The following is an 8,467-nucleotide window of genomic DNA, read 5'->3' as shown; positions in this document are numbered from 1 at the left end:
AGAAGGGGGGGGGGGGGCTTTGGAGTATCCGATTCATCCCGCACCCGTGCAATGGCCCTGACCAGATTCGACCCTGGGAACCTTTATTCTGCAGGCCGGACGCTTTTTTCTCCTTGAACCAAACCGCTTAGGTTGTATTTTCCCTTTTAAATCCCTCCATTTTTATGAGTATATGCTGACTGTACCTATCCTAGCCAACCTAAGTTAGGAAGAAGTAGGTGTCCGGTCTGTCATTTTATTTTAATTTTTATCCATCCCAGAGTTTCTTGCCCCCCCGACCCCCCCCCCCCCCCGCTTTGCCTTCTCTGGCCTCCCTCATCTATCACCAATCACACTTACACATCTCCTCTTTTGCTTGACATGTATACAACACACACACACACACACACACACACACACACACACACACACAGACCATTCTAGAGTGTTATCCCAATATGTTGAGAATCTGCTTCCTGGCAATTGCCTCAAATGAACTCACAGACATTCTCCACAGATGTGAATCTTTTTTGATGTTCACACATCTATACCATCCATCCATCCATCCATCCACGGGGAAGTTAAAGATGAATGATAAAAGGGTGTCTGTCGTGAGTGGCACACTTGGAACGGTGTGTGTGGTGGGGGATGGGGGTGGAGGGATGGATGATCAAAACCGGGTTATTGAGTCAAATCATCCCTCACCAGGCCTCCTGCGACCCTCATCGCTCCACTCCCACCTATGTCTCTCCTCCTAGGGGATCTAAGACGCCGAGATCTACTGTTGACCTTCGCCTTGGACATCTACTGTTGACCTTCGCCTTGGACCCTGGACTCACGCCCCTCAAACCCCTCCCTCTCGCTCCCCAACCCCCTCCCCAAACGGGTGAGGGCTGGTTCCTGGGTTGGCCGATAGAGGGCACTCTTTCCCACCCGGACAGGCGGGGCCGGTTTCTCAAACAGCCTCCCTCCCTGAAGTTGGTGAGCTTGGAGAAGCCCGAGGCGAGGGAGGTCCGAGGCCCTGAGGTCACGGGAGAGCTTTCTGCATTTGAATGAAGCCCTAGAGTGAGATCCATTGGAATGAATCGCCCTGACCTCCTCCCCTCCCGCTTGCTCCATACCCCACCCCCTACTCCCCATCCCCCACCCCAGCTCCCTTCCTCTCAGCCCTCAGGTCAGGGGCTTCTGAGGCTCTGGGCCTGGGGCGGGGAGGGGCGGGGGAGAGGGGAATCACGCAGGCAGGGGGAAAGCTTAGTTGCTTCCTGTGAGTGTATTTGAGCCCCAAGGTCCCTGTGGGCCCAGCGAAATCTGTGTCTGTGGGGGCGACCCTCCTGCCTGCTAAGAGGTGCTCACGTTCCACCCTGGCCGGTCATTTCCCTGCCCCATCTGGGAGCTGGGCTCTCCTGCCCTGGTTCTGCACACAGGTGTGCGCCCGGCTCTCCACTCTCCACACAGCCTGGTTCCCAGGACCTGCGGTGAATCACTCAGACCCCCGCTCCCGAGGCCAGTCCTTTCCTCTCAGCCCCCACAGCTGCCCTTGGTCAGCCCTGGGTGACCAAGCCCTCATTACCTCTGAGTGGCTGGCTACACGTGGCCCTCTTGCCTGCTGGGGGCCACTGAGCAAAAGGCTTTTATCCTCAGCTCCGAGCTGCCTTTCGGCGGACACCACTTCAGTCCGGGGCTGAAGCTCTCAGTGGACAGACAGGCTGAGGCGGCCGAGCCAGGGCAGGATCCAGGCAGGGATGGGATCCCCAGGTCAGGTCCCCTTTGTCCAGCCCACCTGTGTTCTGTCCAGGTCCTGGGAGATGGCACTGCCCCACATGGGGGAGTGGCAGCTTGTCACAGCAGCCAGGCTTGCGGTGGACTCAGAACCAGCTCAGGAGGTGCGGCATGCTCCTAGTGCCCTGGTAAACCAGTTCTCCGGGCAGGGAGAGTCCTTGAATGTAGCATCTGGGTAATTTCTGTGGTGTAAATACTCCCACCATGGCCCATTCCAGGCTCCCATGGTGACTGCCGGTTAATGCACTGAGCTCAGAGTTGGGGAGACAAGCACAGTCTGCTCCCCCCAGCACACCTTGTGCCTCTTCCTACCTACCTCCCCTCACCCCCAACCACACTGCCATGCCTTCCATGGGGCTGAAATGCTCAAGTCCCAGCCGTCCCTGCTCACAAAACCTCCGCAGGTAGGGGATTTCACTGCTAGCCCCTAGACAGCGGCCTTGGCCTTGGATCCTCAGCAATAAAGCACTTTACATCCCCCCCCCCCCCCCGCCAAAAAAAATGATAAGGATAACCAGGAAGCTGGTCGTGCCCACAAGTGCCTGGAAAGATGGGGGCGGGCCCCTAACATTCCAAAACAGGTCTAGCTGCAGGCAAGGTGGGTAGCATTCAACTCAGGGGTGCCAGGAACTGGCCAAACCTCTCCCTTTCTAGTGGCGGGTGGGGGGTGGTGGTGGTGGTGGTGGTGGTGGTGGTGGTGGTGTGGGCTAGGTTGCCAAAGAAGATTGGCCTTTTTTTTTTCTTGGATGGGGGGACCCCCTGAGACTAATTTCTCCCAAGTGTTGGTGAGTATGTACCCCCAAAAAGGGGACTCTCAAGGTACCGCGGCCCGGTTCCCCATCTACGGAGACACATGGGTAGCGAGCCGAGCTGAGAGTGAGAGGCGTCTCTGCCAGCCTCTGGGGCTGCTTGGGGCCATTCTGAGCGGGGCGGGTCCCCCATGAATCGGGTCGCTCGGGCTCTGTTGTGGAAGTTCATCACGGAGAAAGGACTGTTGGCAAACAGACATACGTTTAGTCCATCTCCAGATGAGATTCCTCTCGGGATGTTCCCTTTTTAAAAATCATCATTCTTGCCCTAACCGGTTTGGCTCAGTGGATAGAGCAGCGATGGCGAACCTTTTGAGATCGGCGTGCCAGCATTTTGAAAAATCCTAACTTAACTCTGGTGCCCTGTCACATATAGAAATTTTTTGATCTTTGCAACCATGGTAAAACAAAGACTTATATTTCTGATATTCATTTTATATATTTAAATGCCATTTAACAAAGAAAAAATCAACCAAAAAAAATGAGTTGTGTCATAGGTTCGCCATCACTGGGATAGAGCGTCAGCCTGCGGACTCAAGGGTCCCAGGGACTCAAGGGTCCCAGGTACAATTCCGGTCAAGGGCATGTACCTTGGTTGCGGGCACATCCCCAGTAGGGAGTGTGCAGGAGGCAGCTGATCAATGTTTCTCTCTCATCGATGTTTCCAACTCTCTATCCCTCTCGAAAGAAAGAAAGAAAGAAAGAAAGAAAGAAAGTAAATAAAGTATATTTTAAAAAATATTTTAAAAAATAGTTCAGTCTGTGGCTCATTGAAGTCTACATACACACGACCCTTCTAATAAAACCCCACAAAAACCAACAACCAACATATGATCACTGGCTTAAAAAAGACAGACATGCAGACAGACAGACAGACAGACAGACAGAGACAACCTCTGAGTCCCTATCAGGTGAATTGGGGACGATTTGAGCAGGAAAATTGCCCCTGTCCCATGCCCTCATTGAAAGGGGACAGGTTCTGATTTTAAAACAGCCGTCTGTCGGTCGGTCGGTGGGGTACCCCTACCTACCGCTGTGGGCACACAAGCTTGACTCCCAGGGAGAGGGAGACTTGGTTGGGTAGGGTTAAGAACGGGTAAAGTAGCCCCGGCCGGTCGGTCGGTCGGTCGGCGTCTCCGAGAGCTTCAGTACCTTCACCTCTTAGGATCATTGCCATTTTTCCAAAAGCGGTATGAGTGAGGAGAAGGGGAGATTCCCTCTCACAGTCCTCGGAGCATCCCTCGGTTCGCTTCTGTGTGTTTTCTCTTTGTAAATCCAATTTCTGTCTTTTGTTGTTGTTGTTTTCTACACTCTTCCTAAGGTGACCTGGCTTCTGACAGCAGAACAGACGCCTCTACCGTTTCACAGCGGACCTCATGGACAGATTCTGTTGCCTCGCCCTCAGAAACCAGCAGGTGTATACGTCGTGTTCACGGAAAAACATGCAAACCCGTAGAGAACTTTCATGAGTTTACTTGAGCCAAACTGTCCACACTTGCCGGGAAGCAGAACCGCAAGGGGTTGGGACAATGCTCCGGAGAATGGCTGTTTTTCACTGTGTTTTATTCATTCTTTCTCTAAATTATTATTTAATACATTTTTATTGATTTCTGAGAGGAAGGGAGAGGGAGAGAGCGATAGAAACACCCGATACTGACTGGGGATCGAGCCCACAACCGGGCCTGCGCCCTTGACTGAAATCGAACCCGGGACCTTCGGTCTCCAGGCCGATGCTCTACCCACTGACCAAAACCGGCTGGGGCGTTACTTTGTTTTATACGTGACAATCCAATCCAAGGAGGAGACATACGTGGGTTACAGGAAATCCACTGGTGATAGATGAGGGAGGGAGGGAGGAAACGGGGGGTGGGGTGGGGAGTGGGGGTACACCTCTGGGATTGGATATAGAGCAAAATGATAGATGCATACTTCTTTTTTAAAAAAATATATTTTTATTGATTGCAGAGAGGGAGGGAGAGAGAAACATCATTGATGAGGGAGAATCGGGGATCGGCGGCCTCTTGCACGCCCCATAGTGGGGCTCGAGCCCGTGACCCGGGCGGGCATGCTCCCTGGCCCCGAATCGAACCCGGGACCTTAAGGCCCGCCACAGGCTGACATCGGCTCTACCCACTGGGCCAAACCGGCCAGGGCCACACCTACTTCTTTTCCTGAGGTGGGTGCAGGATAGATAGTTAACAGGCAACAATACACCTGATAACAATAACAATGAAGGAATTTATGGTCTCTTTCCTGCAGGGCGCCCAGGGGCATTTGCTTGTGTGGGGGGTGGGGGGAGGGGGGGAGAGTAGGGGGGCTAATGTTACAAGCTCCTCTGACATTTCAGAGGTGTGTTGTCTTAGATGCAAAAGGACCAGAGGTTCAGTTAAGGTAAACGCTGACCTGGTCAGGGAAGACTCAGGCCTAGGACGCGACTACCCACCACAAGTGCTCTTAGTTACAGCCTCCCTTCAGACCATCCCTGCGGTCGATTTAGGCCTTTCAGTTTGCAAGACCGCCAGGCAGGCCTTCCCCTGAGCTCGTCGGGTTAGCACGTGGCCCCTTTTGTCCACAGTTGTGTGGGAATAAAGGAGTCATCCTTTCTGTCAAAGAAGGGAGCTTAGGCAACCTCCATTTTGGCTCCAGGGACTTGCAAGCCGCCATTTCGAAATGGCATAGGTCAACACCTCCCTCTTATCCTCTCCACGCCGCCCCCCCCCCCCCCGTTTTAATTTCGCTGCTTTGTTTCTCTTTTAAACAAATTCACATTTCATTTATGTTGACATAAACTGTACAAAATTAACTTTCTTCACCGAAAATGACAGCTATGTTTTCTGTATTCTTCCTAGATAAACTACAAAACGCATTCTTTGTCGGTTGTTTCGGTTTTGCTTATAAATCGAGACGCGGCAGTAGATGTATCCACGGAAAAAGACAGAATGAAACAGACCGATCTGTTGTCAGGATCCATGGCCTCTGATCCTGTCTTGACCATGAAACAGAAGTGTTCCGCATATTCTAGCTTATGGAGCCCTAACTGGTTTGGCTCAGTGGATAGAGCATCTGCCTGCTGACTAAAAGGTCTCAGGTTTGATTCCGGTCAAGGGCATGTACCTTGGTTGTGGGCACATCCCCAGTAGGAAGTGTGCAGGAGGCAGCTGATCGATGTTTCTCTCTCATCGATGTTTCTAACTCTCTATCCCTCTCCCTTCCTCTCTGTAAAAAAAATAAATAAAATACATTTTAAAAAATAAAAATCATCATTCTCCCCTTTTGGTTCAGTCTCTGGCTCACTGAAGTCTACATACACGTGACCCTCCTAAAAAAAAACAACAAAAAAAACCCCACCCCACAAAAACCAACAACCAAGTAAGTTGGCATCACTGGCTTGAGTCAAACTGTCCACACTTGCCGGGAAGCAGAACCGCAAGGGTTTGGACAATGCTCCAGAGAATGGCTGTTTTTCACTTTGTTTTATTCATTCTTTTTTCTAAATTATTATTTAATACATTTTTATTGATTTCTGAGAGGAAGGAAGGGAGAGGGAGAGAGCGATAGAAACGTCCAGGATGACAGAGGATCACCCGTCCGCTGCTTCCTGCACACACGCTCCTGGGGAACGAGCCCACAACCGGGCCTGCGCCCTTGACTGTAATCGAACCCAGGGCCCCTTCGGTCCCCAGGCCGATGCTCTACCCACTGACCAAAACCGGCCGGGGCGTCACTTTGTTTAATACGTGACAATCCAATTCAAGGAGGAGACATAAGTGGGTTACAGGAAATCCACTGGTGATAGATGAAGGAGGGAGGGAGCGATGGAGGTACCAAAGTGGGGCGGGGGGGGGGGGGGGCGACCTCTGGGATTGAGTAAAAAGTGAAATGATAGACGCACACTTCTTTTTATTTATTTTATTGATGTTTTACAGAGAGGAAGGGAGAGGGAGGGAGAGAGAAACCTCATCAATGAGAGAGAATCTTGGACCGGCCGCCTCCTGCACGCCCCCTAGTGGGGCTCGAGCCTGTGACCCGGGCGGGCGTGAGGGCGGGCATGCGCCCCGGTACCCAAAATCGAACCCGGGACCTTAAGGTCCGCCGCAGGCTGACCTCGGCTCTACCCACTGAGCCAAACCGGCCAGGGCCACACCTACTTCTTTTCCTGAGGTGGGTGCAGGATAGATAGTTAACAGGCAACAATACACGTGATAACAATAGCAATGAAGGAATTTATGGTCTGTCCTGCAGAGCCCCCAGGCGCATTTGCTTGTGTGTGTGTGTGGGGGGGCGGGGGGGGGCTCGGGGCGGGGACGGCGGGATGTTACAAGTTCCTCTGACATTTTATGGCATAGGTATGTTGTGTCTTAGATGCTAAGGTAAACACTGACCTGGTCTGGGAAGACTCCGGCCTAGGTAGGATGGGACTACCCACCACTACTGCTCTTAGTAACAGTCTCCCTTCAGACCATCCCTGCGGTGGCTTTAGGCCTCTCGGTTTGCAAGACCACCAGGCAGGCCTTCCCCTGAGCTCCTAGGGTTAGCATGTGGCCCCTTTCGTCGTCCACAGTTGTGTGGGAATAAAGGAGTCATCCTTTCTGTCAAAGAAGGGAGTTTAGGCAGCTTCCCTTTTGGCTCCAGGGGCTTGGCAGCCGCCCTCCCTCTTATCCTCTCCACCCCGCCTCCACCACCCCCCCCCCCCCGTTTTCATTTCGCTGTTTTGTTTTTCCATTAAACAAATTTACATTTTATTTATGTTGACATAAACTGCACAAAATTGACTTTCTTCACCGAAAATGACAGCGATGTTTTCTGTATTCCTAGACCAACTACAAAACGCATTCTTGTCGGTTGTCTCGGTTTCGCTTATAAATCGAGACGCGGCAGTAGATGTAACCACGGAAAAAGACGGAATGAAACAGACCGATCTGTTGTCAGGATCCATGGCCTCTGATCCTGTCTTGACCGTGAAACGGAAGTGTGCCACATATTCTTGCTAAAAAGCTTATGAGGATATAGGCTCAACGAAGGAATGTAAACAGCGACACCCAGATGTGGGTGTAAGGATGGCGGGTTCTTTCTTCAATGTTTCACAGTCATTTGTTTAAGATCATCGAATAAAGACAAAAATCCACACCGAAATCCTTGTCTGGCAAGCTCACGTTTCTTTCACTACCTGGTCGTTTCACTGTTGGTTACAGATTTCTCGTAGCACACTTAAAACTCCTGCTAGTCAGAGGTTAGTCGTGAGCTTCATTGCACAATTTTATGAAACAGATTCCTTCCACACCTTCTCAAAATTTATTTCTTCAAAGAACTGATAACTCAATGCCCAACAACTGTGACAATGAATGTGATGTCTGCAATGACCTCACTAAAACAAGCCCAAAGTGCCATCGGCAGAGATCACGCAGAAGTGCAACGTGGCGCTTCCGATGATGCCTGCCGCCCTCTGGAAGAACAACAGTTCGTTCTCCAAAGCATGAGAGTTCACACCGGGGCCATTTAAGCAGAGGATCAGTGGCTAATCTACTCAAGAGATCCAGTGATTAAGTGACCCACCTATATCTTACAGCTTTTCTCTGTTTCCTTTCAAATTTCTCAGATTTTTTTTCAATATCAAATATAAGAGAGAACGCATTTTAAAAGTCCCTCGGGTATTTCCGACACTTTCGGAATTATCTGTAGGAAGCTCTGACTTAGTTGTGTAGACTTTGATGTGTGTGTCCACCGTTAAATCCAAATCGTGTTTCACATCGAAATGCATGTTAAGCAAAGCTAAGCTACTTGACCTTTGCCCTGTCAAAGTGTTCCTCGGGTGTGCTTTGAGATGCTTTGACCGTTTTCATAGCGTTCGTTCTCAACCTTCATCACAGGGAGAATTCGTAGGACCTTTAGCAATGTATAAA

General features: G+C 51.0%; 1 long non-coding RNA gene across 1 annotated transcript in view; it reads left to right on the top strand.

The window, feature by feature from the left end:
* Positions 1-7,700, top strand: part of LOC111824073 — a 28,113-nt gene extending 20,413 nt beyond the window's left edge. The window contains exon 2 of the long non-coding RNA XR_002827175.1: positions 7,383-7,700. This is a non-coding gene — a long non-coding RNA (uncharacterized LOC111824073). The remainder of the gene's footprint in view (positions 1-7,382) is intronic.
* The last annotated feature ends 767 nt before the right edge of the window (positions 7,701-8,467 follow it).

The sequence above is a fragment of the Myotis lucifugus genome, unplaced genomic scaffold (assembly GCF_000147115.1).
Source record: "Myotis lucifugus unplaced genomic scaffold, Myoluc2.0 scaffold_877, whole genome shotgun sequence".
NCBI lineage: Eukaryota > Metazoa > Chordata > Mammalia > Chiroptera > Vespertilionidae > Myotis > Myotis lucifugus.
Note: the sequence above shows the minus strand (reverse complement) of the source record. Positions and strands in the feature narration are given on the sequence as shown.